This window comes from Hemitrygon akajei, chromosome 16, assembly GCF_048418815.1.
Source record: "Hemitrygon akajei chromosome 16, sHemAka1.3, whole genome shotgun sequence".
Lineage (NCBI taxonomy): Eukaryota > Metazoa > Chordata > Chondrichthyes > Myliobatiformes > Dasyatidae > Hemitrygon > Hemitrygon akajei.
The window spans coordinates 58,080,587-58,108,218 of NC_133139.1; the positions used below are offsets into that span (position 1 = coordinate 58,080,587).

Consider the following 27,632-nt stretch of genomic DNA (forward strand, 5'->3'; position numbering starts at 1 on the left):
TGGATCTGTCATTATACATGTGCCATTGAATAACCTCAACATCCAACACTGATCCAAAGTCAGGAATCTAAAACATACTCCTGAGAACTTAAAACTTTGAGACATCAGAAGGGAGTGAAGAGGGCTGAAGGACTAGCTTAGCCTGGGACCAGTGGTGAAGGCATAGCTGCCAGCCGCTAAGAGATTAGGTGGGAGGAAAGACTTATATTGATCCTATAGTAGGTTAAAATCAAGGGCCGAAGGTCTGTACTGAGCTATACTGTTCTATGTACTATGATCTAGCTTAAGACCATAAGACAGTAATAGACTTTATAGTCGTATTTAAGTTCAGGGTTGAAGATGTCAAATGATTCTGCACATAAAGTCCATAAGACATATGATGCACCATCAATAACCCTTGGAGACGGAAGGCGAACAATAGGCTTTTACTAGCAGCAAAACGGAGCACAGCATCTCGGAGACTGAGGGGAGAGCAGTGCCTCCAATTGCCTTTATATAGGGGTCTGTGGGAGGAGCCACAGTCAGCAGAGGGGCGTGTCCAGACAGGTATACATAGTTTACCACATTCACCCCCCCCCCACCTTTGTTTTAAAAGAGAGTCCCCACAGGGCGAAGTTTCTTACAAGTATATTTACAGGTTAGGTCTATCAGGAGGTCGAGTCTGTCGCTGCGATCGACGTAGCACCGGTGGTGATTGCACCAGTGACGGTGGTTGTGCTGGCTCCGGCCTGACTTGAGGTGCCAGCCTGTTAGGCGTCAGTAATCCCTCATGCATGTGCGTGGCACCCGGTATGGGAGTGTCGTGAGGAGTCTGTGTAGGGCTTGGTGTGCGTGGTGTCTCGTGGGTATATACATTGGTGGGTACGGGGTTCATAGTCACCGTGGAGTGTTCTGGGTAGGGGTCTGGTGCTCCTGCAGGCGCCAGGTTGCGGACAGAGAGCGTGTCCTCCCGCCCATCAGGTAAGACCACGTAGGCATACTGGGGGTTCGCATGAAGTAGGTGAACCCTCTCGACCATCGGAGAGTATTTATTGCTCCTCGCATGTTTCTGGAGCAGCACTGGCCCTGGGGACGTCAGCCAAGCCGGTAGGGTGGTCCCAGTGGCAGACTTCCTGGGAAAAGAAAAGAGTCACTCATGAGGGGTGGCATTGGTGGATGTACATAACAGGGAGTGGATGGAGTGGAGTGCCTCAGGGAGGACCTCCTGCCATCGAGAGACTGGCAATCCCTTTGACCTAAGGGCTAAGAGTGTGGCCTTCCACACAGTGGCATTCTCCCTTTCCACCTGTCCATTCCCCCGGGGATTATAGCTTGTGGTCCTACTAGTAGCAATACCCCTAGCCAGCAGGTACTGGCGCAGCTCGTCACTCATAAATGAGGACCCTCTATCACTGTGGATATCCGAACAGAGTGAAGAGCTGGCGCAGGGCTTTTATGACGGACGTGACAGTGGTATCAGGGCAGGGGATGGCAAAGGGGAACCATGAGTACTCGTCGATTATGTTGAGAAAGTAGACATTGCGGTCGGTGGAGCGAAGGGGGCCCTTAAAGCTGACACTCAGTCGCTCAAAGGGACGGGTGGCCTTGATAAGTTGTGCCTTTTCAGGACGGTAGAAGTGCGGTTTGCACTCAGCGCAGACTTGACAGTCCCTGGTCATCGTCCTGATTTCCTCAAGGGAGTAAGGCAGGTTCCGGGCTTTCACAAAATGATAAAATCGGGTGACCCCCAGGTGGCAAAGATCTGCATGGAGGGTGTATAGCCGGTCGAGCTGCGCGCTGGCACACGCTCCCCGGGATAGGGCATCAGGGGGTTCATTGAGCCTTCCAGGCCGGTACAGGATGTCATAGTTGTAGGTGGAGAGTTCTATTCTACACCTCAAAATTTTATCATTTTTGATTTTGCCCCGCTGTTGGTTGCTGAACATGAACGCAACTGAGCGTTGGTCGGTCAGCAAGGTGAACCTTTTGCCGGCGAGATAGTGCCTCCAGTGCCTAAAAGCTTCCACTATGGCCTGGGCTTCTTTCTCCACCGCGGAGTGCCAAATTTCAGGGCCTTGAAGGGTACGAGAGAAGAATGCTACCAGCCTTCCTGCCTAATTGAGGGTAGCAGCCAGCGCGAAGTCGGAGGCGTCACTCTCTACTTGGAAGGGAATGGTCTCGTCCACCGTTGCATCGTTGCTTTGGCAATGTCCCCTTTAATGCGGCTGAAGGCCGCGCGGGCCTTGGCTGAGAGGGGAAATGCGATGGACTTGACCGGGGGCAGACCTTGTCTGCGTAGTGAGGGACCCATTGGGCGTAATAGGAATAGAAGCCCAGGCACTGTTTGAGGGCTCTGAGGGTGGTGGGAAGAGGGAGTTCCAACAGGGGGCGCATATGGTCAGGGTCAGGCCAATGACCCCGTTCTCCACAACATACCCAAGGATAGCAAGTCGGGTGGTTCCGAACACACGCTTGTCCCTGTTATAGGTGAGGTTAAAAGCTTTGGCCGCTTGGAAAAATCATTGGAGGTTGGTGTCGTGATCCTGCCAGTCGTGACCGCAGATGGTGATGTTATCCAGATATGGGAATGTGGTCTTCAGTTGGCACTGGTCCACCATCTGGTCCATTTCCCTCTGGAAGACAGAGACACCATTCGTGACACCAAAGAGGACGTGCAGGAAGTGATAGAGCCTGCTGCCCGCCTCGAAGGCGGTGTAGGGGCGGTCCTCTGGGCGGATGGGGAGCTGATGGTAAGTGGATTTCAGGTCTATGGTCGAGTACACCTTGTACTGAGCTATTTGATTGACCATATCCGCGATGCGGGGTAGGGGGTACGCGTCAAGCTGTGTGAACCTATTGATGGTATAGCTATAGTCCACGACCATCCTATTTTTCTGCCCGGTCCGAACAACGACCACCTGGGCCCTCCAAGGACTTGTGCTTGGCTCAATGATCCCCTCCCTGAGCAGCCGCTGCACCTCCGACTGAATGAAGGCCCTGTCCCCTGCGCTGTACCTCCTGCTTTTAGTTGCCACAGGTTTACAGTCAGGGGTCAGGTTGGCGAACAGCGGTGGGGGAGGGATCTTGAGGGTGGAGAGGCTGCAAGTGGTGTCAGTAGCGCGGCCGTTGGCATGGTGTTGGGTGGGATGTGCGGGTCGGTGTGTGTGTGTGGTCAGTAGTGGGGTATATGACGAAGTTCCACAAAACTGAGGATTTCTGACAGCGATTGGTGGGAGGGGCCCGTCATACTCCATTGCCACACTTTTCAGGTGGCTCTGGAAGTCGAGCCCCAATAGCACAGGGGCACACAGTTGAGGCATGACCAGTAACGCGAAGTCCCGATATTCTGTGCCCTGCACCACCAGTGTCGCTACACAACCCCCCCCCCCGGATGTCTGTGGAATGCGATCCATAAGCCATGGTGACCTTCTGACTTACCGGCTGTGTCACAAGTCCACAGCGTTGCACTGTGTCCGGGTGAATAAAACTCTCAGTGCTGCCCATGTCAAACAGGCAGCTAGTCCTGTGCCCCTCCACCAGGATATCCATCATTGACCCTGCGAGCTGGTGTGGAGCGCTTTGGTCGAGGGTCACGGAGGCCAGAGTTGAATCGCCGTCTTGGTGCCCGGTAAGCACCCGTGGGTCGGAGGCGGGGCGAGGTGGCGCCGACAAAGTTGGCCGCCCCCATGCCTCGCACGAGGTGGGCAGGCAAGATGGTGACCCCCATGCCTCGCACGCGGCACTGCTCGACCCCGCTCGTGGTTTGGACTTACAGGCCTTGGTGAAGTGGCCCTTCTTTCCGCAGATGGAGCAGGGAGCTTCTTGGGCTGGGCAGCGTTTTCGAGTCCGTAGAAGTAACACTGCGCAGACTTGCGACTGGCAGCAGCCGTGGTCGACTCACCGGCGGGTTGCAGGGACTTCACGGACTCGCGACTGGCAGCTGCCGAGGTCGATTCGCCGGCGGGTTGCGGGGACTCCAGCGTCCACGGGGCTGGCAGGAGTTCGCGCACCTGGACAGCGTCAGCATCGTGCAGAGCGGCCTCCAGTGTGTCGGCCAGCTCGATCACCGAAAGTAAGGTAAGATTGGCGTGTTCCAGCAGCAGCTGGTGCACGTACACTGACCTGACCCCCGTAATGAAGGCGTCTCGTACCAGGAGCTCCGCATGCTGTTCTGCCGTCTGTCCCCTGCAGTCGCAGGCCCGCACGAGTGTCTGTAGGGCCCGGACAAACTCAGTGCTCAACTCTCCGGCCCACTGCCGCCGTGTCGCTAAGCGATGTCTTGCGTAGACGGTGTTCACCGGCCGCAGGTATTGTCTTTTGAGGGCGTCCAGTGCCCCTTGGTAGGTCGGCATGTCCCTGATCAGGGAGTAGACCCGCGGACTGACCCTGGAGAGGAGAATTTTGTGCATCGTTGCAGGCTCGGTCATACAAATCTCCTCCAGGTATGATTGGAAGCATGCAAGCCAGAGTTCAAAAGCGATGCCGGCTTCCAGAGATTGAGGGTCAATATCCAATCTGTAAAATGCTCTCCAGGTTTTAAAATTGCTGTTAATAAAATTGATGCACCATCAATAACTCTCGGAGATGGGAGGCGAACAATAGGCTTTTATTAGCAGCAAAACGGAGCACGGCATCTCGGAGACTGAGGGGGGAGCAGTGCCTCCAATCACCTTTATAGAGGGGTCTATGGAAGGAGCCACAGGAGCAGTCAGCAGAGGGGCGTGTCCCGACAGGTACACATAGTTTACCACAACATAGAAGCAGAATAGGCCATTTGGCCCATCAATTCTACTCCACCATTTCATCATGGCTGATTTTTTATTCCTCTCAACCCCATTCTCCTGCCTTCTCCTCGTAACCTTTGATGCCTTTACTAATCAAGAGCCTATCAACATCTGCTTTAATTATACCCAATGACTTGGCTTCCACAACTGTCTGCAGCAATGAAGTCCACAGAGTCATCACCCTCCAGCTGATGAAATTCTTCCTCATCTTTGTCCTAAAGGGTCTTCCTTCTATTCTGAGGCTGTGCCCTCTGGTACTAAACTCCGCCAATATAGGAAACATCCACTTTATCTATGCCTTTCAATATTCAATAGATGTCATTGAGATTCCCCCTCATTCATCTAAACTCCAGCAACTACAAGCCCAGATCCATCAAATGCTCCTCTTATGTTAACCCTTTCATTCCTGGAATCATTTTCGTCAACGTCTGGACCTCTCCAATGGCACCACATCTTTTCTTGGTCAGACTGGATTTGGTGTGTTGTGAGCAGTTTTGGGCCCCTTTTCTAATGCCATATAAAGCCTCAGCATTACATAGAACATAGAACATAGAATAGTACAGCACAGTACAGGCCCTTCGGCCCACAATGTTGTGCCGACCCTTAAACCCAGCCTCCCATATATACCCCCACCTTAAATTCCTCCATATACCTGTCTAGTAGTCTCTTAAATTTCACTAGTGTATCTCCCTCCACCACGGACTCAGGCAGTGCATTCCACGCACCAACCACTGTCTGAGTAAAAAACCTTCCTCTAATATCCCCCTTGAACTTCCCACCCCTTACCTTAAAGCCATGTCCTCTTGTATTGAGCAGTGGTGTCCTGGGGAAGAGGCGTTGGCTGTCCACTCTATCTACTCCTCTTAATATCTTGTGTACCTCTATCATGTCTCCTCTCATCCTCCTTCTCTCCATAGATTAAAGCCCTAGCTCCCTTAATCTCTGATCATAATGCATACTCTTTAAATCAGGCAGCATCCTGGTAAATCTCCTCTGTACCCTTTCCATTGCTTCCACATCCTTCCTATAGTGAGGCGACCAGAACTGGACACAGTACTCCAAGTGTGGCCTAACTAGAGTTTTATACAGCTGCATCATTACCTCGCAACCCTTAAACTCTATCCCTCAACTTATGAAAGCCAACACTCCATAAGCTTTCTTAACTACCCTATCTACCAGCAACTTTCAGGGATCTGTGGACATGTAACCCCAGATCCCTCTGCTCCTCCACACTACCAAGTATCCTGCCATTTACTTTGTATTCTGCCTTGGAGTTTGTCCTTGCAAAGTGTACCATCTCACAGTTCTCCGGGTTGAACTCCATCTGCCACTGCTCAGCCCACTCCTGCATCCCATCAATGTCTCTCTGCAGTCTTTGACAATCCTCTACATTATCCACAACACCACCAACCTTTGTGTCATCTGCAAACTTGCCAACCCACCCTTCTACCCCCACAGGAATAGCTGGCAGGCAGGAGGGAGTGAGTGGGAATAAAGGGGGCCTTTTCTAGTTGGCTGCCAGTGACTAGTGGTATTCCTCATGGGTCAGTACAGTATTGGGACTGCTACTTTTCACATTACAAAAATACCACTGCAGATGCTGTGGATCAAAGAATACGTACATCTGTGAGAAAAGAGTAGCCAATGTTTCGGGCCGAGACCCTTCATCAGGAATGGGGGGGAAGAGAGGGCCGAAGTTGGCTACTCTTTTCTCACGGATGCTGCCTGACCTGCTAAGTTCTTCCAGAGTTGCGTACCTATACTTTTCACATTGCTTGTCATTGATTTGTTTAATGGAATTGATGGCTTTGTGGCAAAGCTTGTTGATGATATGAAGACAGGTGGAGGGGTAGGTAGTGCTGAGGAAGCAATGTGATTGCAGCAGGACAGACAAATTGGAAGAATGGGGCAAAAAAGTGGCAGATGGAATACAGTGTTGGGAAATGGACAACAATGAATTTTGGTAAAAGGAACAAAAGTACAAACTATTATCTAAATGGGAAGAAGGTTCAAACAACAGATGCGCAAAGGGACTTGGGAGTCCTTGTGTAAGATTCCCAGCAGGTTAATTTACAGATTAAAATGTGGTAAGAAGGCAAATGCAATGTTGGCATTTATTTCAAGGGGAATAGAATATAAAAGCCAAAAGATAATGCTGAGGCTTTATAAGACATCAGTCAGGCTACATTTGCAAGTATTGTCAACAGCTTTGGATCCTTTATTTCAGAACTCCTTTTCAGACAACACCTCCTGTGTTGTCATTGAAGAGCATCCAGAGGAGACTCACGAGGATGATTCTGGGAATGAAGGATTAACATATGAGGAGTATTTGGCAGCTTTGGGCCTGTATTCACTGGAATTTAGAAGAATGCAGAGGGATCTCATTGAAACCTACCAAATGTTGAAAGGACTAGATAGGGTGGATGTGGAGAGAATGTTTCCTGTGGTGGGACTATCCAGAACAGAGGTAAGGAGGATTTTTTTTTAGCCAGAGAGTAGTGTATCTGTGGAATGCTCTGCCACAGACTGCGGTGGAGGCCAGGTCCCGACTATATTTACGACGGAAGTTGACAGTGTCTTGATTGGTCAGGGTATCAAAGGATATGGTGAGAGGGCAGGTGTATGGGGTTGAGTGGGATATGGGATGGAATGGCAAAAGAGACTTGATGGGCTTAGTTGAATATCTGCAGGCTTCAGTTCAGTATCTTTGAAATGCCATTCAAACTCATTTTGTGAAATGACTGAAACAGCCGAGCCAGTGTCCAATTCCATTTTAATTAAATTGCCATGCATTTCTGGTGTAAGCCATATTGCTTGTCTATTATTAGTTTTCACAGTGTAAATCTCAAGGATACCCAGACCTGTTTCTTTCTCAACATTATCAGAGTTTTCTTCAATGGCATGCAGATTAGTGCACTTTTAGAAACTGTAACTTGACTTTCTAGCTTTTTCTCTTGGCCATGCAGTCCATTATTTTTGTCTGCCCAACTCTTTGTAAGTGTCATTTGTTGCATTTTCTGCAGGCTTCACCTTTAAATCTGCTTTTGTTTGATGTATGTAAGCCCCTGTCACACTGGTAACATGATTTGTTTGGTCAGGCTGGTTTCTGTTTAGATGGTGCAATTTAGTTCACGCTCACTTTCATTCCTAACTGAAACTCAGTAGTGGGTCCGTCTGCAATTTCCATTGAAACAGTGATCGATTGATTTTAAATGTAAGCTGTGCTTCACTAGGAGCTGTTTTAGAACGCTTTCTTGAAAGATGCCACAAGCTAAATGATCTTAGTGTATCACTAAGGCAATGCTCAGACAATCTCATCAGTTCAGCCACATATGCTGAAATGGACTGCCTTTCTTTTGATTCCACTTATAGAACTGAAGCCATTATTGACTGCAGAATGCTTTAGGTTTCATGTGTTCTTGCATTACTTTTACAATCTCAACAAAGCTTATTTCTCAAACAAGAGAAAATCTGCAGACGCTGGAAATCTGAGCAACACACAAAATGCTGGAGGAACTCAGCAGGCCAGGCGGCATCTATGGAAAAGTGTACAGTCAACATTTCGGGTCGAAACCCTTCAGCAGGACCCCAAAACACCGACTGTACTCTTCTGTACTGCCCGGCAAATCTCATTTCTGTTGGTCTAGTTGGAGCAGTCAAACTTCAAAGCAAACTGTATGCCTTTAAACCCAATAAATTCATTAATATTGGTGCTTGTTTCCAATTGGCTTCAAAATATTGCTGAATTAACTTTGTATACATATCCCAGTTATCTTTTGGGTAATCAAATGCATCAGTTTTCTTGACATAGCCAGCAATTTCTGCTTTCTTGAAATGATTATTATCACCTGGTACTCACTCCTTATTCTTTTTCTCTTCAAGGGTCGATCGTGTCTTCCCTGGCTGGCTGTTTTTCTTTTAACTCAACATTCCTCGCTGCATTTTTTAAGTTCGAACATCTCACTCCGCTTCAACAGGTTGGTAGCCACCTGGGGTTTATTTTAAAAATACCTTGTCGTCAATGGGCCAGACAGCATCTATAGGAAGAAGTACAGTTGACGTTTTGGGCCGAGACCCTTCGTCAGGACTAACTGAAAGAAGAGATAGTAAGAGATTTGAAAGTGGGAGGGGGAGGGGGAGATCTGAAATAATAGAAGACAGGAGTGGGAGGGAAAAAGCTAAGAGCTGGAAAGTTGATTGGCAAAAGGGATACAGAGCTGGAGAAGGGAAAGGATCATGGGACGGGAGGCCTAGGGAGAAAGAAAGGGGGAGGGGAGCACCAGAGGAGATGGAGAGCAGGCAAGGAGTGATTGTGAGAGGGACAGAGAGAGAAAAAAGAAAAAAGGGAATGAATGAATGAATAAATAAATAGATAGATAGATAAATAAGGGATGGGGTAAGAAAGGGAGAGTGCATTAATGGAAGTTAGAGAAATCAATGTTCATGCCATCAAGTTGGACACTACCTAGATGGAATATAAGGTGTTGTTCCTCCAACCAGAGTGTGGCTTCATCTTGACAGTAGAGGAGGCCATGGATAGACATATCAGAATGGGAATGGGACATGGAATTAAAATCTGTGGCCACTGGGAGATCTTGCTTCCTCTGGCAGGCCAAGCGTAGGTGTTCAGCGAAACAGTCTCCTAGTCTGTTGGGTCTCACCAATAAATAGAAGGCAGCACTGGGAGCACCGGACGCAGTATACCGCACCAGCCGACTCACAGGTGAAGTGTCGCCTCACCTGGAAGGACTGTCTGGGGCCCTGAATGGGTGAGGGAGGAAGTGTAAGGGCAGGTGTAGCGCTTGTTCCACTTACAAGGATAAGTGCTAGGAGGGAGATCGGTGGGAAGGGATGGGGGGGATGAATTGATGCACCATCAATAACTCTCGGAGACAGGAGGTGAACAATAGGCTTTTATTAGCAGCAAAAGAGACCACAGCATCTTGGAGACTGAGGGAGGAGCAGTGCCTCCAATCGCCTTTATACAGGGGTCTGTGGGAGGAGCTACAAGAGCAGTCAGCAGAGGGGCGTGTCCAGACAGGCATACATAGTTTACCACATTCACCCCCCCCCCCCTTTGTTTTAAAAGAGAGTCCCCACAGGGCGAAGATTCTTACAAGTATATTTGCAGGTCAAGTCTATCAGGCAGTCGAGTCTGTCACTGCGATCTACGTAGCACCGGCTGTGATTGCACCAGTGACGGTGGTTGTGCTGGCTCCGGACTGACTTGAGGTGCCAGCCCGTTACGCGTCAGTAATCCCTCATGTGTGTGCGTGGCGCCCGGTATGGGAGTGTTGTGAGGAGTCTGTGTAGGGCTTGGTGTGCGCGGTGTCTCGTGGGTATATACATCGGTGGGTACGTCACCGTGGAGTGTTCTGGGTAGGGGTCTGGTGCTCCTGCGGGCGCCAGGTCGCAGAAAGAGACCGTGCCCTCCCGCCCATAAGGTAAGACCACGTAGGCATACTGGGGGTTCGCATGAAGTAGGTGAACCCTCTCGACCATCGAGGAGTATTTATTGCTCCTCGCATGTTTCCGGAGCAGTACTGGCCCTGGGGACGTCAGCCAAGCCGGTAGGGTGGTCCCAGTGGCAGACTTCCTGGGAAAAGAAAAGAGTCGCTCATGAGGGGTGGCATTGGTGGACGTGCATAACAGGGAGCGGATGGAGTGGAGTGCCTTGGGGAGGACCTCCTGCCAGCAAGAGACTGGCAATCCCTTTGACCTAAGGGCTAAGAGTGTGACCTTCCACACAGTGGCATTATCCCTCTCCACCTGTCCATTCCCCCGGGGATTATAGCTTGTGGTCCTACTAGCAGCAATACCCCTAGCCAGCAGGTACTGGCGCAGCTCGTCACTCATAAACGAGGACCCTCTATCACTGTGGATATAGCAGGGATATCCGAACAGAGTGAAGAGCTGGCTTTTATGACAGATGTGGCAGTGGTATCAGGGCAGGGGATGGCAAAGGGGAACCGTGAGTACTCGTCGATTATGTTGAGAAAGTAGACATTGCGGTCGGTGGAGCGAAGGGGGCCCTTAAAGTCGACATTCAGTCGCTCAAAGGGGCGGGTGGCCTTGATAAGTTGTGCCTTTTCAGGACGGTAGAAGTGCGGTTTGCACTCAGCGCAGACTTGACAGTCCCTGGTCATCGTCCTGATTTCCTCAAGGGAGTAAGGCAGGTTCCGGGCTTTCACGAAATGGTAAAGTCGGGTGACCCCCAGGTGGCAAAGATCTGCGTGGAGGGTGTATAGCCGGTCGAGCTGCGCACTGGCACACGCTCCCCGGGATAGGGCATCAGGGGGTTCATTGAGCCTTCCAGGCCGGTACAGGATGTCATAGTTGTAGGTGGAGAGTTCTATTCTCCACCTCAAAATTTTATCATTTTTGATTTTGCCCCACTGTTGGTTGCTGAACATGAACGCAACTGAGTGCTGGTCGGTCAGCAAGGTGAACCTTTTGCCAGTGAGATAGTGCCTCCAGTGCCTAATAGCTTCCGCTATGGCCTGGGCTTCTTTCTCCACCGTGGAGTGCCAAATTTCAGGGCCTTGAAGGGCACAAGAGAAGAATGCTACTGGCCTTCCTGCCTGATTGAGGGTAGAAGCCAGTGCGAAGTCGGAGGTGTCACTTTCTACTTGGAAGGGAATGGTCTCGTCCACCGCATGCATCGTTGCTTTGGCAATGTCCCCTTTAATGCGGCTGAAGGCCGCGCGGGCCTCGGCTGAGAGGGGAAATGCGATGGACTTGACCGGGGGCAGGCCTTGTCTGCGTAGTGAGGGACCCATTGGGCGTAATAGGAAAAGAAGCCCAGGCACTGTTTGAGGGCTCTGAGGGTGGTGGGAAGAGGGAGTTCCAACAGGGGGCGCATACGGTCGGGGTCAGGCCAATGACCCCGTTCTCCACAACATACCCAAGGATAGCAAGTCGGGTGGTTCCGAACACACACTTGTCCCTGTTATAGGTGAGGTTAAAAGCTTTGGCCGCTTGGAAAAATCATTGGAGGTTGGTGTCGTGATCCTGCCAGTCGTGACCGCAGATGGTGATGTTATCCAGATATGGGAATGTGGTCTTCAGTTGGCACTGGTCCACCATCCGGTCCATTTCCCTCTGGAAGACAGAGACACCATTCGTGACACCAAAGAGGACGCGCAGGAAGTGATAGAGCCTGCCGCCCGCCTCGAAGGCGGTGTAGGGGCGGTCCTCTGGGCGGATGGGGAGCTGATGGTAAGTGGATTTCAGGTCTATGGTCGAGTACACCTTGTACTGAGCTATCTGATTGACCACATCCGCGATGCGGGGTAGGGGGTACGCGTCAAGCTGTGTGAACCTATTGATGGTATAGCTATAGTCCACGACCATCCTATTTTTCTGCCCAGTCTGAACAACGACCAGCTGGGCCCTCCAAGGACTTGTGCTTGGCTCAATGATCCCCTCCCTGAGCAGCCGCTGCACCTCCGACTGAATAAAGGCCCTATCCCCCGCGCTGTACCTCCTGCTTTTAGTTGCCACAGGTTTACAGTCGGGGGTCAGGTTGGCGAACAGCGGTGGGGGAGGGATCTTGAGGGTGGAGAGGCTGCAAGTGGTGTCAGTAGCGCGGCCGTTGGCATGGTGTTGGGTGGGATGTGCGGGTCGGTGTGTGTGTGTGGTCAGTAGCGGGGTATATGACGAAGTTCCGCAAAACTGAGGATTTCTGACAGCGATTGGTGGGAGGGGCCCGTCATACTCCATTGTCACACTTTTCAGGTGGCTCTGGAAGTCGAGCCCCAATAGCACAGGGGCACACAGTTGAGGCATGACCAGTAACACAAAATCCTGATACTCTGTGCCCTGCACCACCAGTGTCACTTACAGGCCTTGGCGAAGTGGCCCTTCTTGCCGCAGCTGGAGCAGTAGCTTCTCGGGCCGGGCAGCGTTTTCGGGGGTGCTTTTCGAGTCCGCAGAAGTAACACTGCGCAGACTTGCGACTGGCAGCAGCCGTGGTCGACTTGCCGGCGGGTTGCGGGGACTCCAGTGTCCACGGGGCCGGCGGGAGTTCGTGCACCTGGACAGCGTCAGCATCGTGCAGAATGGCCTCCAGTGTGTCGGCCAGCTCGATCGCCGAAAGTAAGGTAAGATCGGCGTGTTCCAGCAGCCGCTGGCACACGTACACTGACCTGATCCCCATAACGAAGGCGTCTCTTACCAGGAGCTCTGCATGCTGTTCCGCCATCTGTCCCCTGCAGTCGCAGGCCCGGACAAACTCAGCGCTCGACTCTCCGGCCCGCTGCCGCCGCGTCGCTAAGCGATGTCTTGCGTAGACGGTGTTCACCGGCCGCAGGTATTGTCTTTTGAGGACGTCCAATGCCCCTTGGTAGGTCGGCAGGTCCCTGATCAGGGAGTAGACCCGCGGACTGACCCTGGAGAGGAGAATTTTGTGCATTGTGGCAGGCTCGGTCACACGAATCTCCTCCAGGTACGATTGGAAGCATGCAAGCCAGAGTTCAAAAGCGATGCCAGCTTCCGGAGATTGAGGGTCAATATCCAATCTGTTGGGTCGTAAAATGCTCTCCAGGTTTTAAAATTGCTGCTAATAAAATTGATGCACCATCAATAACTCTCGGAGACGGGAGGTGAATGATAGGCTTTTATTAGCAGCAAAAGAGACCACAACATCTTGGAGACTGAGGGAGGAGCAGTGCCATTGAATAACCTCAATATCCAACACTGATCCAAAGTCAGGAATCTAAAACATACTCCTGAGAACTTAAAACTTTGAGACATCAGAAGGGAGTGAAGAGGGCTGAAGGACTAGCTTAGCCTGGGACCAGTGGTGAAGGCATAGCTGCCAGCCGCTAAGAGATTAGGTGGGAGGAAAGACTTATATTGATCCTATAGTAGGTTAAAATCAAGGGCCGAAGGTTTGTACTGAGCTATACTGTTCTATGTACTATGATCTAGCTTAAGACCATAAGACAGTAATAGACTTTATAGTCGTATTTAAGTTCAGGGTTGAAGATGTCAAATGATTCTGCACATAAAGTCCATAAGACATATGATGCACCATCAATAACTCTCGGAGACGGGAGGCGAACGATAGGCTTTTTCTAGCAGCAAAACGGAGCACAGCATCTCGAAGACTGAGGGGGGAGCAGAGCCTCCAGTCGTCTTTATACAGGGGTCTGTGGGAGGAGCCACAGGAGCAGTCAGCAGAGGGGCATGTCCAGACAGGTAGACATAGTTTACCACATGAATGGACAAGGGAGTCGCGTAGGGAGCCATCCCTGCGGAAAGCAGAAAGGGGGGGAGGGAAAGATGGTGGGACCCTGTTGGAGGTGGCGGAAGTTATGGAGAATTATATGTTGGACTCAGAGGCCGGTGGGGTGGTAGGTGAGGACAAGGGGAACCCTATCACTAGTGGGGTGGCGGGAGGATGGGGTGATAGCAGATGTGCATGAAATGAGAGAGATGTGTTTGAGATCCCACCGATCTCCCTCCTGGCACTTAATCCTTGTAAGCGGAACAAGTGCTACACCTGCCCTTACACCTCATCCTTCACCACCATTCAGGGCCCCAGACAGTCCTTCCAAGTGAGGCGACACTTCACCTGTGATTTGGCTGGTGTGATATTCTGTGTCCGGTGCTCCCGGTGCGGCCTTCTATGTATTGTTGAGACCCGATGCAGATTGGGAGACTGTTTCACTGAATACCTACGCTCTGTCTGCCAGAGAAAGCAGGATCTCCCAGTGGCCACACATTTTAATTCCACGTCCCATTCCCATTCTGATATGTCTATCCATGGCCTCCTCTACTGTCAAGATGAAGCCACACTCAGGTTTGAGGAACAACACCTTATATTCCATCTGGGTAGCCTCCAACCTGATGGCATGAACATTGATTTCTCTAACTTCCGTTAATGCCCCTCCTCCCCTAATTATCCCATCCCTTATTTATTTACTTTTTCCCTTTTTTCTCCCTCTGTCCCTCTCACAATCACTCCTTGCCTGTTCTCCACCTCCCTCTGGTGCTCCCCTCCCCCTTTCTTTCTCCCTAGGGCTCCCATCCCATGATCCTCTCCCTCTCCAGCTCTGTATCCCTTTTGCCAATCAAATTTCCAGCTCTTAGCTTCATCCTTCCCCCTCCTGTCTTCTCCTATCATTTTGGATCCCCCCCTCCCCCTCCCACTTTCAAATCTCTTACTATCTCTTCTTTCAGTTAGTCCTGACGAAGGGTCTTGGCCCAAAACATCGACTGTACTTCTTCCTACAGATGCTGCCTGGCCTGCTGTGTTCCACCAGCATTTTGTGTGTGTTGCTTGAATTTCCAGCATCTGCAGATTTCCTCGTGTTTGCCTTGTTGTCAAGTCGTCAAGTCAAGTCAAGTCAACTTTTATTGTCATTTCGACCATAACTGCTGGTACAGTGCATAGTAAAAATGAGACAACGTTTTTCAGGACGATGGTTTACATAACACAGTACAAAAACTAGACTGAACTACGTAATAATAAAAAGTCAAATGTCAATGTTGTGTTTTGTAACTTCAAGGGATTAAACTAATTCTCAGGAAAACACGGGAGTCTGAAGTGCAGATCTAACTTCAAATTTACTTTAAGTGAGGTGTGCACCTATAATATGGTAGCGTGATGACGTATGCAATTCACATATTTATAAGTATAACCCGTAATGAATTATTGTAAATGAACAAGAATGCCTAATCAACCTTATACAAGAATGCTTATATACGAGGTTACAAAAAATATTATTGAAATATCAAATAGACAACACTTATCTCCCAGAAAATGTCTGCAAATTGACAGGATGATAAAGAAGGCATATAGCATACTTGCCTTTATTAGTCAAAGCACTGAGTTCTAGATTTGGGAAGTTGCAGCTTTATAAAATTCTTGTTAGGCTGTACCTGGAGTATTGCATTCAGTTCTGGTCACCCCATAGGAAAAATGGGAAGGTCACCCTAAGTGTAAGATTTGGAGAGGTTTACCAGAATGCCTGAAGTAGAGGACATGAGGTTTAAGGAGAGGCAGTTTCCCAGGGTAGAAAAATCAAATACCAGAAGGTATTCAGGTGAGAGGAAAGGAGATGTACAGAGCACGTTTTGGTTTTATACTGAGATTGGGAGGCGCCTGGAACATGCTGTCTGGGATGGTGGTGGAGGCATGATAGAGACATTTAAGAGGCTGTTATGTAGGCCTTGAGGTAGTTATGGGCAGGGATTGTAATGGGGAATGTATTTAATATTTCAATATCATTTGAATAATTGTGTACATATATTGTTTGATTAAGCAATCTTGTTTAAATAATTACGGGTTATATGTAAAAATGCATTAATTGCACACATCATCACCCTATCATGATTTGTGCTTGTCTCACTTCAAGTAAAGTTGAAGTTATACCTATATTTTCAGATTCCAGTGTCTTTCTTTGAATTAGTTTAATGTTTTGAAGTTACAAAACGTAACATTGTTGAGGAGCTATTTTTAAAATAAACCTGACACGGCTACTGACCTGTTAAAGTGCAACGAAATGTATGAAGTAAAATAAAATGCAGCAAGAAACTGTTAAGTTGCAAAAAGTACCTATTCTTTTGCAGGGAAGACAGGATTAAGTAAAAAAAAAGCTGCAAATGGAAGAATTCGGGATTCATAAAGAGTGAGTACTGGGGTGATAATTGCAGAAATAGCTGGCTCTGTCAGAAACACTGATGAGTTTGATTACACAACGGGTAATTGGCTCATGTATACAGAGATATTGGAACAATATTTTGAAGCAAATGAAATAGCCAATGAGAAACAAGAGCCAATTTTGTAGATTTAATGGATTAAAAGGCATACGGTTTGCTTCATAGTTCGGCTGCTCCAATCAAACCATCAGAAATTAGCTTTGTTCCCATTGTGAAAGTAATGCAGGAAATCCAAGAACCGATGCCTTTGTTGATTATAGAACCCTTTGCGTTTCATAAGCAGAATCAAAAAGAAGGGGATTCATTTTCAGCGTGCATTGAATTTGTCTGAACATTGTCAGTTCAGTGATGGGCTTAATGATGCACTGAGAGATCATTTAATTTGTGGCATCTTAAAATTAAGCATTCAAAAACAGGTTCTAACTGAAGCACAATTTACATTTAAAAGAGTAGTCAAAATTGCTGTATCAATGGAAACAGCAGAGACGCAATTGAGTTGCAGTCAGGAATGAAAGTGAATGTGAACAAAGCTGAATTGTCTATACAGATGCTAGCCTAGCTGAACAAATAGTGTTACTGTTGCCGAAGGGACAGACTCACATACACCAAACAAATGCAGATTTAAAGGTGAAACTTGCAGCAACTGCAACAAAGTAGGACACATACAAAGAACATGTCGGGCAGACAAATATAAATAGACTGCTCAGGCAAAAGAAAAAGCTAAAAAGTTAAGCTGCAGTTTCAAAAAGAGCACTAATTAACCATATAACCATATAACAATTACAGCATGGAAACAGGCCATCTCGGCCCTTCTAGTCCGTGCTGAACGATTACTCTCACCTAGTCCCACCTACCTGCACTCAGCTCATAACTCTCCATTCCTTTCCTGTCCATATACCTATCCAATTTTTTTTTAATGACAAAATCAAACCTGCCTCTATCACTTCTACTGGAAGCTCGTTCCACACAGCTACCACTCTCTGAATAAAGAAGTTCCCCCTTGTGTTACCCCTAAACTTTTGCCCCTTAACTCTCAACTTATGTCCTCTTGTTTGAATCTCCCCTGCTCTCAATGGAAAAAGCCTATCCACATCAACTCTATCTATCCCCCTCATAATTTTAAATACTTCTATAAGTCCCTCCTCAACCTTCTATGCTCCAAAGAATAAAGACCTAACTTGTTCAACCTTTCTCTGTAACTTAGGTGCTGAAACCCAGGTAACATTCTAGTAAATCTCCTCTGTACTCTCTCTATTTTGTTGACATCTTTCCTATAATTTGGTGTCAAAGGCCTTACTGAAGTCCATATAGACAGCATCCACTGCTTTACCCTCATCAACTTTCCGAGTAACCTCTTCAAAAAATTCAATAAGATCTGTCAAACATGGCATTCCACGCACAAATCCATGCTGACTGTTCCTAATCAGACCCTGTCTATCCAGATAATTATATAGACCATCTCTAAAAATACTTTCCATTAATTTACCCACCACTGACGTCAAACTTACAGGCCTATAATTGCTAGGTTTTCTCTTAGAACCCTTTTTAAACAATGGAACCACATGAGCAATACGCCAATCCTCCGGCACCACCCCAGTTTCTAATGACATTTGAAATATTTCTGTCAGAGCCCCTGCTATTTTTACACTAACTTCCCTCAAGGTCCTAGGAAATATCCAGTCAGAACGCGGAGATTTATCCACTTAATTAAAATGCTGTTGATGAAAAGTCTAATAATGATAAGTTGTGTACACAATACAGAATTGTGTAGCCTTGAGATTTACATTGTGAAAAACAATAATAGACAAGTAATATGGCTTACACCAGAAGTGAATGGCAAATTAATTAAAATGGTATTGGACACAGGCTCAGCTGTTTCAGTCATTCCACAAACTGAGCTTGAAAGACATTTCAAAGATAGCAAACTGAAGCCTGCAGTACTAAGAACTTATACTGGAGAAAAGATGATAGCTGTGGGAATGACATTCATAACAGTGAAGTACAACAAGTAACAAGCCACAGTGGGCTTGTGTGTGGTAAAAACAGAAGGATCAGCATGATTGGAGATCCATCCACAATTAGCATAACGCACCCCTTACAATGAAGCCATATGACTGTGAACTAAGAAAGATACTGAAGGATGCCACAGCTATCTCCATGCTGAACTCCATGAACCATTGCCCAGCAGAAGCAAACAGATGTTGGTGTCTCTGTGTCTCTGGTTAAAAAGCATATTGGACCATGAAAAGACCATGCTGCTCAGAGGAATCATGAAAGTGACAAAAGCAGTGGCCCTACTACAATGGTTTTTGTAGGCAACATATCTGAAAAAGCTACTGATATGTCAATCAAGCAGTTACTTGTAAAATAGATAGATAGATAGATAGATAGATACTTTATTCATCCCCATGGGGAAATTCAACTTTTTCCAATGTCCCATACACTTGTTGTAGCAAAACTAATTACATACAATACTTAACTCAGTAAAAAAATATGATATGCATCTAAATCACTATCTCAAAAAGCATTAATAATAGCTTTTAAAAAGTTCTTAAGTCCTGGCGGTAGAATTGTAAAGCCTAATGGCATTGGGGAGTATTGACCTCTTCATCCTGTCTGAGGAGCATTGCTTCGATAGTAACCTGTCGCTGAACCTGCTTCTCTGTCTCTGGATGGTGCTATGTAGAGGATGTTCAGAGTTATCCATAATTGACCGTAGCCTACTCAGCGCCCTTCGCTCAGCTACCGATGTTAAACTCTCCAGTACTTTGCCCACGACAGAGCCCGCCTTCCTTACTAGCTTATTAAGACGTGAGGCGTCCCTCTTCTTAATGCTTCCTCCCCAACACGCCACCACAAAGAAGAGGGCGCTCTCCACAACTGACCTATAGAACATCTTCAGCATCTCACTACAGACATTGAATGACGCCAACCTTCTTAGGAAGTACAGTCGACTCTGTGCCTTCCTGCACAAGGCATCTGTGTTGGCAGTCCAGTCTAGCTTCTCGTCTAACTGTACTCCCAGATACTTGTAGGTCTTAACCTGCTCCACACATTCTCCATTAATGATCACTGGCTTGGTTTTGAGCTGAATGAGAAATCAAGGAGCTTGTGAAAGTTGCAAACATTTGCTTTTGTGAACATAAAGAACCAGAATCTATTTTGTGTGTATTAAGGTTACCACATGAACTTCAAGTGGGAGATTAAAAAAACTGCTTGTAAAAGTAGATGCAAATACCAAAGCTCAGCTGGATGAATAGAAGGACAAAAAGAAAGGAGTCAATGGAGATACAAAAACTGAAGATTCGTCAGATGATGTTGTGGATGAGGAAACCAAGAGGAGAGATCATAAAGGGTGCAAGAAAAGGATTAATAAGAGAATACTCCAGTGAACTAATGCACCTTCCCAAGATCAAGATGCACAAACTAGAAGAATAAAAAGGAAGAAGAGACTACTGCTGTCAGAGCCCCTTCCTGTAGTCTCAGAGTCACCATGGAGGAGGCCCCCAGAACCTGAGATTGTATCACCACAAGTCTCGCTGCCAATCAATATGATTACCCCTGTAAGGAAAGTTGTTATCCCACAAGAGTAAGAAATTCTCCACAGTAATTAAATCTTTAGGCCTGAATGTGACAATTTAAAAAAATCACTATGCTGTGAATGTGTGTATATAGTTATTCTATTATATAGTATACTGTGTATATAGTTGAAATGCATTCTTTTGAGTTGGAAGAGTGTTGTGTATTTAATATTTCAGTAATATTTGAGTAATTTTATATATATATATAGCTTGATTAAATGTTTTTGTTCATTTAAACAATTACAGGTTATATGTAAAAATATGTTAATTGCATACATCATCACGTTATCATGTGATACATGCATACTTCAAAGTGAAATCAAAGTTACAACCATATTTTTGGACGCCACGACTTTCTTTGAATTAGTTTAATGTTTTGAAGATACAAAACGTAAGACAGGGCAGGTCCAGGTGGAACTCTAGAACCACAAAAAGTTGGAAGTGTACTTCCAGGTAAGCATGCAAGACTACTCCTGACATACAACTTCATTAGTCCCCAGACCTTCAAAGAGTGTTGGGGTCATTTTATCTTCATACCCAGTTCTGAAGCCAATTTTTTTATCTCTCTGGTTTTAATCTCATTATTAGTTCAGTTAGGTCAACTGTTATTGGCTGGACACGTTGGATGTGGTTAGCAGATTCTGTCTTCATTGCTGGCAATGGCATTTCATTTCACATTTGTTCAATGAAGTACATTTCAGCTTCCCAGATGTCATGAAATTTGAGCTGATGTCCACATATCTAGAGGATTACTAGCCCAATCACATTGCTAATACTTTTTTTTAATACTGTAATTTGTGACGAAACAGTCTTAATGATTAAAGCTTCCCTCTGGCTTGGAACATGGTGTAACCCTGTTAAGGATGTTGCACTGAGAGGAAGTTGCACCAGCATTCTTTCACAAAATGAATGTTTGTCAGAAGTCTGTACATTCATCTTTATGAAGAGCCACAGTTTTACATGTCATGGGGGGTAAAAGGTTTGGAAAAGTCCTAGGCCAGTTCATTAAGTAGGAAAACTAGCTCTAGGGGTCAAATGGACCATGCTGACTGGTATGTTCCCATCACACATGCTTCATGTTTGACATTCCAGCTGCCATTCAAGCTGGATACCAGCTCACTGTTTCCCCTACTATGTCCCAAAGTCAGTGATGATACTGGAAGGTGTAGCAACACTTGCAGGCTGCCCCCAGCAAATCTTGACATTTTGTTGGTTGTCAAATAAATAAATCTGAATTTGAAACTGGAAATTCAGAAAGTGCATCCTTAGATTAACAACTGTTATTCTGCAAAATAAAATTTTTTTTTTAACAAAAATTGTCCATTAAATCCACCAGCAACTAAGCTAATGCCCTTGAAAACAGTCACACAAACATGGGAAAGTGAGCATGAACCAGTGTTTTGTGGATCAGAGGCGACTCGTGTTCTAAGATCGACATTACAGGAAGGATCAGTGAATCAGCTATTGACAAGGTTAAAATGTACAAAGGGTGGTATGACAGTTATTTGTGACCCTTCCACATTCCAGTGCCCTAGCTTTGCTACCATTAACTTTATTACTGTAAATGCAATACACTTCCTGAACAGAGGGTGAAATATTGTTCAGACATGAGGAGTCTATGTACAATTCAATGATAAACTTCAAGTAATGATGGATAGGCCTGTAAGAAATTGTAATAAAATCAGAAAATGAAAGAAACACAGAGCAGGTCATCAGAAATCAGAATCCGGTTTATTATCACTGATTTATACCAGTTGAAATTAGTTGTTTTGTGGCTCATGTAACTCACTCCTGACGGTAGTAATAAGAAGAGGATATGTCCTGGATGGTGAGGAACCTTGGTGATGCCTCTCAAAGATGTCTTTATGAAGCTGCATTTACAGAAAATAAAATGTTAATTGTGTTTCTCTCTCCAGTGTTGCTACCTGATCTGTTCAGTGTTTCCAGTATCTGCAATTTATTGATTTAAATTCATGGTAGGAAGTAGTGTCTATAGGAACTCTTTATATTGTAGAAAACACAGTCCTAAATAAACTAGAGGAAATTCTTTAGCCAGATGTTGGTGAATTAGCCAGAGGTTGTCAGTGGTTGCTGGGACAGCTCTGCATGAAGAACCTACTCTGCACAATATTGCTAAATAAATAAGTAAATAAACAGAGTTGTGAGGGAACGTAAATCAGCCACAATAAAATGTGGAGCAGACTCAATGGTCTGAATGGCCTAATTCTGCTCCCATCTCTTATGGTTCCAAAAATGGGTGATATCGTAGCCCTCGAGTATTGTGAACAATTTTGGGCCCCTCATCTTAGAAAAGATGCGCTGGCATTGGAGAGAGTCCAGAGGAGGTTCACAAGGATGATTCCAGGAATGAAAGGGTTATCATACAAGGAACATTTGATAGCTCAGGGTCTGTACTCACTGGAATTCAGAAGAATGGGGTGGGGGGAGGAGATATCACTGAAATTTTTTGAATATTGAAAGGCCGAGAAAGAGTAAATGTGAAAGGATGTTTCCCATGGTGGGAGAGTCTAGGACATGAGGGCACAGCCTCAGGATAGAGGGGCACCCTTTCAAAACAGATGCAAAGAGATTTCTTTAGCCAAAGGGTGGTGCATTTGTGGAATTTGTTGCCACATGCAGCTGTGGAGGCCAGGTGTATTTAAGACAGAGATTGATAGGTTCCTGATTGGACATGGTAACATAGGTTATGGGAAGAAGGCCAGGAACAGGGGTTGAGGAAAAGAAAAAAAAAAGGATCAGCTATGATTGAATGGAGAAGCATACTCGATGGGCCAGATGGTCTAATTCTGCTCCTATGTCTTATGGAGGCAGTGGGAGTTTCTAAGGGGGAGATAAAAGGGGTGGTGGGGCTGGTGCTCTGTGGCAAGGGGGGGGGGCAGCTGAGGGATTGTATGTTTAATTTAATAAATTACTTATTACAAGCATTTGATCCTCAGTGATCATAATGGATTACATGATCATGTACCTTTTGCTTACCCTTACACCTTACCTTTTGCTAACCCACTGTGCTCTTAGACTTTTGCTTTTCAACACCCATAACGTACAAAGAGCAATGTGACACTTCTGTTTTTAGCATATCATGAGAAATCTGGACTGCAGAACTCATTTTATTTCCATGCCCAGCCTGCATATTATTGCCATTCACTACTGCAGTACATTGTTAGCTAATACAGTTTACACACTCTAATTACATAGTGATACAACTCCTATGAATTATGGTATCGCTTTCAATGGAGTAAAGTTCAGAATCTGGCTTTTCAAATGGTCCTTGCCGCATTCCTCTAGCCCAATACCCAACCAAGATATTGCTGACCCACTTTATGTATCTTCAGGCAGAGTCAGGTTTTGTCTTAGCTAAGAAGACATCATGACTTTTCCTTTTATTGACTGGAACACCTAAGGTTGGACTTAAACAATAGGTGATTGATCATGGTCATTAATCCATAACAAAAATGGCAGAAGCAGACCAAACAAAAAAAAAGACAGTATAGCATGCAGTACCTGAAATATAGATTTATTATCAAAACCAAACAACCAACTGCAGTCAATGTGTCTCTTGTGTGAAATAGCTTTTTTCAAATGAGGCCATGAAACCATCCATGCTCCTTGAATATTTAAAGAGAATACACTCTAATAAAGCAAACAATAACTTGGCTTATTTTCAATCACTTCATGAAAGCTTTCAGAAATGGAAAACACTTCAAAACTTATTTGCCAGCACTTCACAACAAAACAATGATGGTCTGTATTCTTCATACACTTTATTGCGCACTGCTAAATCAGGAAAGCCCCATACAATTGGAGAAAAACTTTTTCTCCCAGAAATTAGTGATGTTCTGAATATGGTTTTTGCATAAGTCAACAGACCAAATTAAAACAATTCTGCTCAGCGACAACTCTGTTCAAAGATTAAATATCTGAGTGTGGAAGACACATTGTGCAATATAGTTAGGAAAACAAATTTCCTCTGCAGTTGAATGAGTCCACATAACCAGGAAATGAATGCTTCTTGGTTATGTTCACTTCATTAAAGATGATAGTGTGGTTCAAGAGTTGCTATTTACAAGGGGATTAGAAACAAATATCATGGGGGGAGTCAATATTTTGGGTTGTTGAGCCCTATATATTGCTATCCTGCAAATTGTTGATTCATTACAAACCGTTATTCTTTATTAAAATTTTTAAAAATTCATTCTAAACACACTTAAAACCTCTTAAGAGCAGCCATCATCACAGTCAACATTCAATCAGCCAATGACAGCACTTTACACACACTCTAAGCCATTCACAGCCAATTGCATATTAGTTTACACACTGTCTCCCCTGTGTGTGTAAGTGCCCTTGCTCCCTCACCAATTTATTCTATTTTTTTCCCCACCCATAATGTCCGGAAAATAGCATAACTTCCAGTAATGGTATTACATCTAAAATGTTGAGGAAAAACATTAGCATGGATGTGAAACTGCAAGTCATACAGTGTTTGGAAGCTGGTGAACATCAAGTTGATGTTGGAGTTACTACATTATCACGATGAGAGCCTTAATAATGAAGAGCTTCGACAATTGGCAGAGCAATGCATCCTGGGTGAATATAAGAACAGGGATGGAGAAGAGGAAACACCAGCAAGAAACCTCACCACAAAATTCCTCAGCACTAGCAACACCATGATCATACAAATCATGGACCAGTTCATTAATAATGACCCTGGGGATTCCGCCTACTGTGTAATGGAGTGACACACAGATTGTGTGGCTGCAATTAATTCTTCCTTTTCCCCAGTTTAAACTTTGAATTTTTGACTTTTATTTGTTGGATCTTAGAGGGGAATAGTTGTTACCATGTCACAATCTTTAAGAAGTGGAAAGCAGCTTCCTGAATCCAGCAATGGAAAGGGGAAAAAAAATCAGAGGAAACGCTGGCTTGGGTTGAGCGTCTAGAACGTTCACTGATGGTTCTCGACAAGAAAATAGATGATAACACAGTAAAACTTGATGCTACCTCTTCTGAGATTAAGTCATTATGAGATAGTTTTCAATTTGTGCAGGAAAATATTATTTCCCTGAATTCTGAATTTAAAGAGGTGAAATGTCAAATAGTGGACATTACAGCTCACTTGGAAAAATCTCAACATAAGATTATCGATTTGGAAGCAAGATCTCGTCAGAATAATATTCGAATTGTTGGATTGAAGGAAGGATCTGAGAGTGGAGATTTATTGGACTATTTTGCTAACTTGTTTCAATCTCTGTTTCCGGATATTTTACCTCAAACTCCCGACATCGAAAGAGTGCATAGAATTTTCACTTGGAAATCTCGGGATCCGAATAAACCAAGGTCAGTTTTGGTCTGCTTCCTTGGTTTCAAAGTTAAAGACCAAATCATAAAATATGCAAGGAAACACAGTGTTTTTAAATTTAAAGGTTCCGAGATTTGTTTTTATGAGAATTATCTACAGGAAGTTATGGGCCTGTGGTCTAAATTCGTTCCAACCATGAAGACAGCCTATAATAAGGGATTATTCTCATCCCTTCAATATCCAGCCCGACTAAAATTATTTTCCAAAGATTCGACTCCACGTGTTTTTCTGGACCCCAAAGAGGCGTTGGACTATGTTAACTCTATTCCAGTTGTAGCTGAGGTTTGAATGGTTTTAGGTCTGCTGAATAATTGTTATTTCAGAAAGAAGATAAGCTTTGAAGATTTCTGATTTGCTTAAGATGTCCTTTGATTGATCAACCATTTAAAGAAGAAGTGAACTTTTTGATGTGAATGATGAATGACTTTCCCGAAATCTGTTTGGTCTACTGAGCGAATTAAGACAATGGACAGATTGTTTGATTATTTGTTTTTATCCTCCTTTTTTTCATTAATTAGGTGATAGCTTCCATAGTTCATAAGGACTTTTTCTTATATATACATAGTTGGGAGTGCTTAGTAGATAGATAGATGCCTGCTCTGGATCTCTTTATTGCTAACACCCCGTTCTGGTCTTCTGCCTGCTCTGGATCTCTTTATTGCTAATAGAAAAAGCAGGATCTCCCAGTGGCCAAACATTTTAATTCCACGTCCCATTCCCATTCTGATATGTCTATCCGTGGCCTCCTCTATTGTCAAAATGAATCCAAACTCAGGTTGGAAGAACAACACCTTATATACCAGCTGGGTAGCCTCCAACCTGATGGCATGAACATTGACTTCTCTAACTTCCGTTAATGCCCCTCCTCCCCTTCTTACCCCATCCCTGACATATTTAGTTGTTTGCCTGTTCTCCATCTCCCTCTGGTGCTCCACCCCACTCCTTTTTTTCTCCTGAGGCCTCCTGTCCCATGATCCTTTCCCTTCTCCAGCTCTGTATCACTTTCGCCAATCACCTTTCCAGCTCTTAGCTTCATCCCACCCCCTCCGGTCTTCTCCTATTGTTACGAATGATGAACAACTCTGATGGGCAGAAGGGTACAGAATCGTCAATGCCCCCCCCCCTTGGAGAATCGCAAATCGCTACTATTCTGATGCTGTTATCAAGGAAGGGAGAGAGACACAGGACTCTGCCAGGGCAGTTGTTATTGATAACAGCTCATGAAAATTAATGAGAGAGAGGCACAGCTAAGGTGGAATGTCTCCAGCTAACAAAAGAGAACGGAACCATTGATTACTGCTATTGTCTTTTGGAGAAGGTTTGTGTACTTGGTACTGTTCTATTCATTGAAACCCCTCAGGGGCCAACCAGAGTGGGCTGGTTCGATGGGTTGCATCATCCCAACCTGATTGACACCTGAGACCCTGTGAGTGGGGATAAAAGTAGTGTCTGGGGCAACACCCCTCAGACGCACCAGGAGAGACGCTACGAGACTGGTGGGGGCTTGTATGTGTGTCCACCCTTGCCTGGGTGACGAGTCCACCACGGAAGAACGGTCTAGCTAAAGGACGGAGGGTTCATACGTGAATGGCCACAACAACAATGCATCGACGGATCAAAATCGTAAAGGAAAGTTGACAAGTCAATAGCTGTTACTGTTCTCTCTCTCTCTCTCCAACAATTGAAACACTGCGACCAACAACTACCGCAGCCTGCATGAACTGAACTGAACTTTATATTTCCATCTGAGAATTCATTATCCCCTAGACAACGATAGAGCTTATTTCTTATTCATTATTATTATACCCACACTTTTAGGTTTAGTATTGATGACATATACTATCTGTATATTTGCATTGATATGATAGGTACTGTTGAAAATAGTATCACCAGACTCCAACAGACACTTCTATCTTTGCTGGTAAGACACCCAGTTACGGGGTTCGTAACAACTTGGGGCATCGTCTCGGGATTTGATACCAAATTGGAGGGCCAGTGAATCGGGCTTTTAAGTCCAGACTTTGATCTGGTTGCGTGGGTAACCAGATGGGAAACCAGCAAAGATGGACGTCGATGAATTTACACAAAACCTGACTTTGAAGGCACTAGAGGAGGCCACAAAGACGGACTTGGTAAATATTGTGTAAGGACTAAATCTCGCAGAGCTGAAGTCGTCAATGAAAAAGTGGGAGATGCGGAGGGCCATAACTCAGTATTATATTGAGAAGGATGTGTTTTCGGCTG

The 27,632-nt window shown here is 45.6% G+C and overlaps 1 long non-coding RNA gene across 1 annotated transcript in view; it reads left to right on the forward strand.

Moving 5' to 3' along the window:
• LOC140740085 (uncharacterized) overlaps window positions 1–21,846 on the forward strand; it is a 39,259-nt gene extending 17,413 nt beyond the window's left edge. Inside the window, exons 2-3 of the long non-coding RNA XR_012101794.1 lie at window positions 8,646–8,740; window positions 16,341–21,846. This is a non-coding gene — a long non-coding RNA (uncharacterized lncRNA). The remainder of the gene's footprint in view (window positions 1–8,645; window positions 8,741–16,340) is intronic.
• Window positions 21,847–27,632: the final 5,786 nt, after the last annotated feature.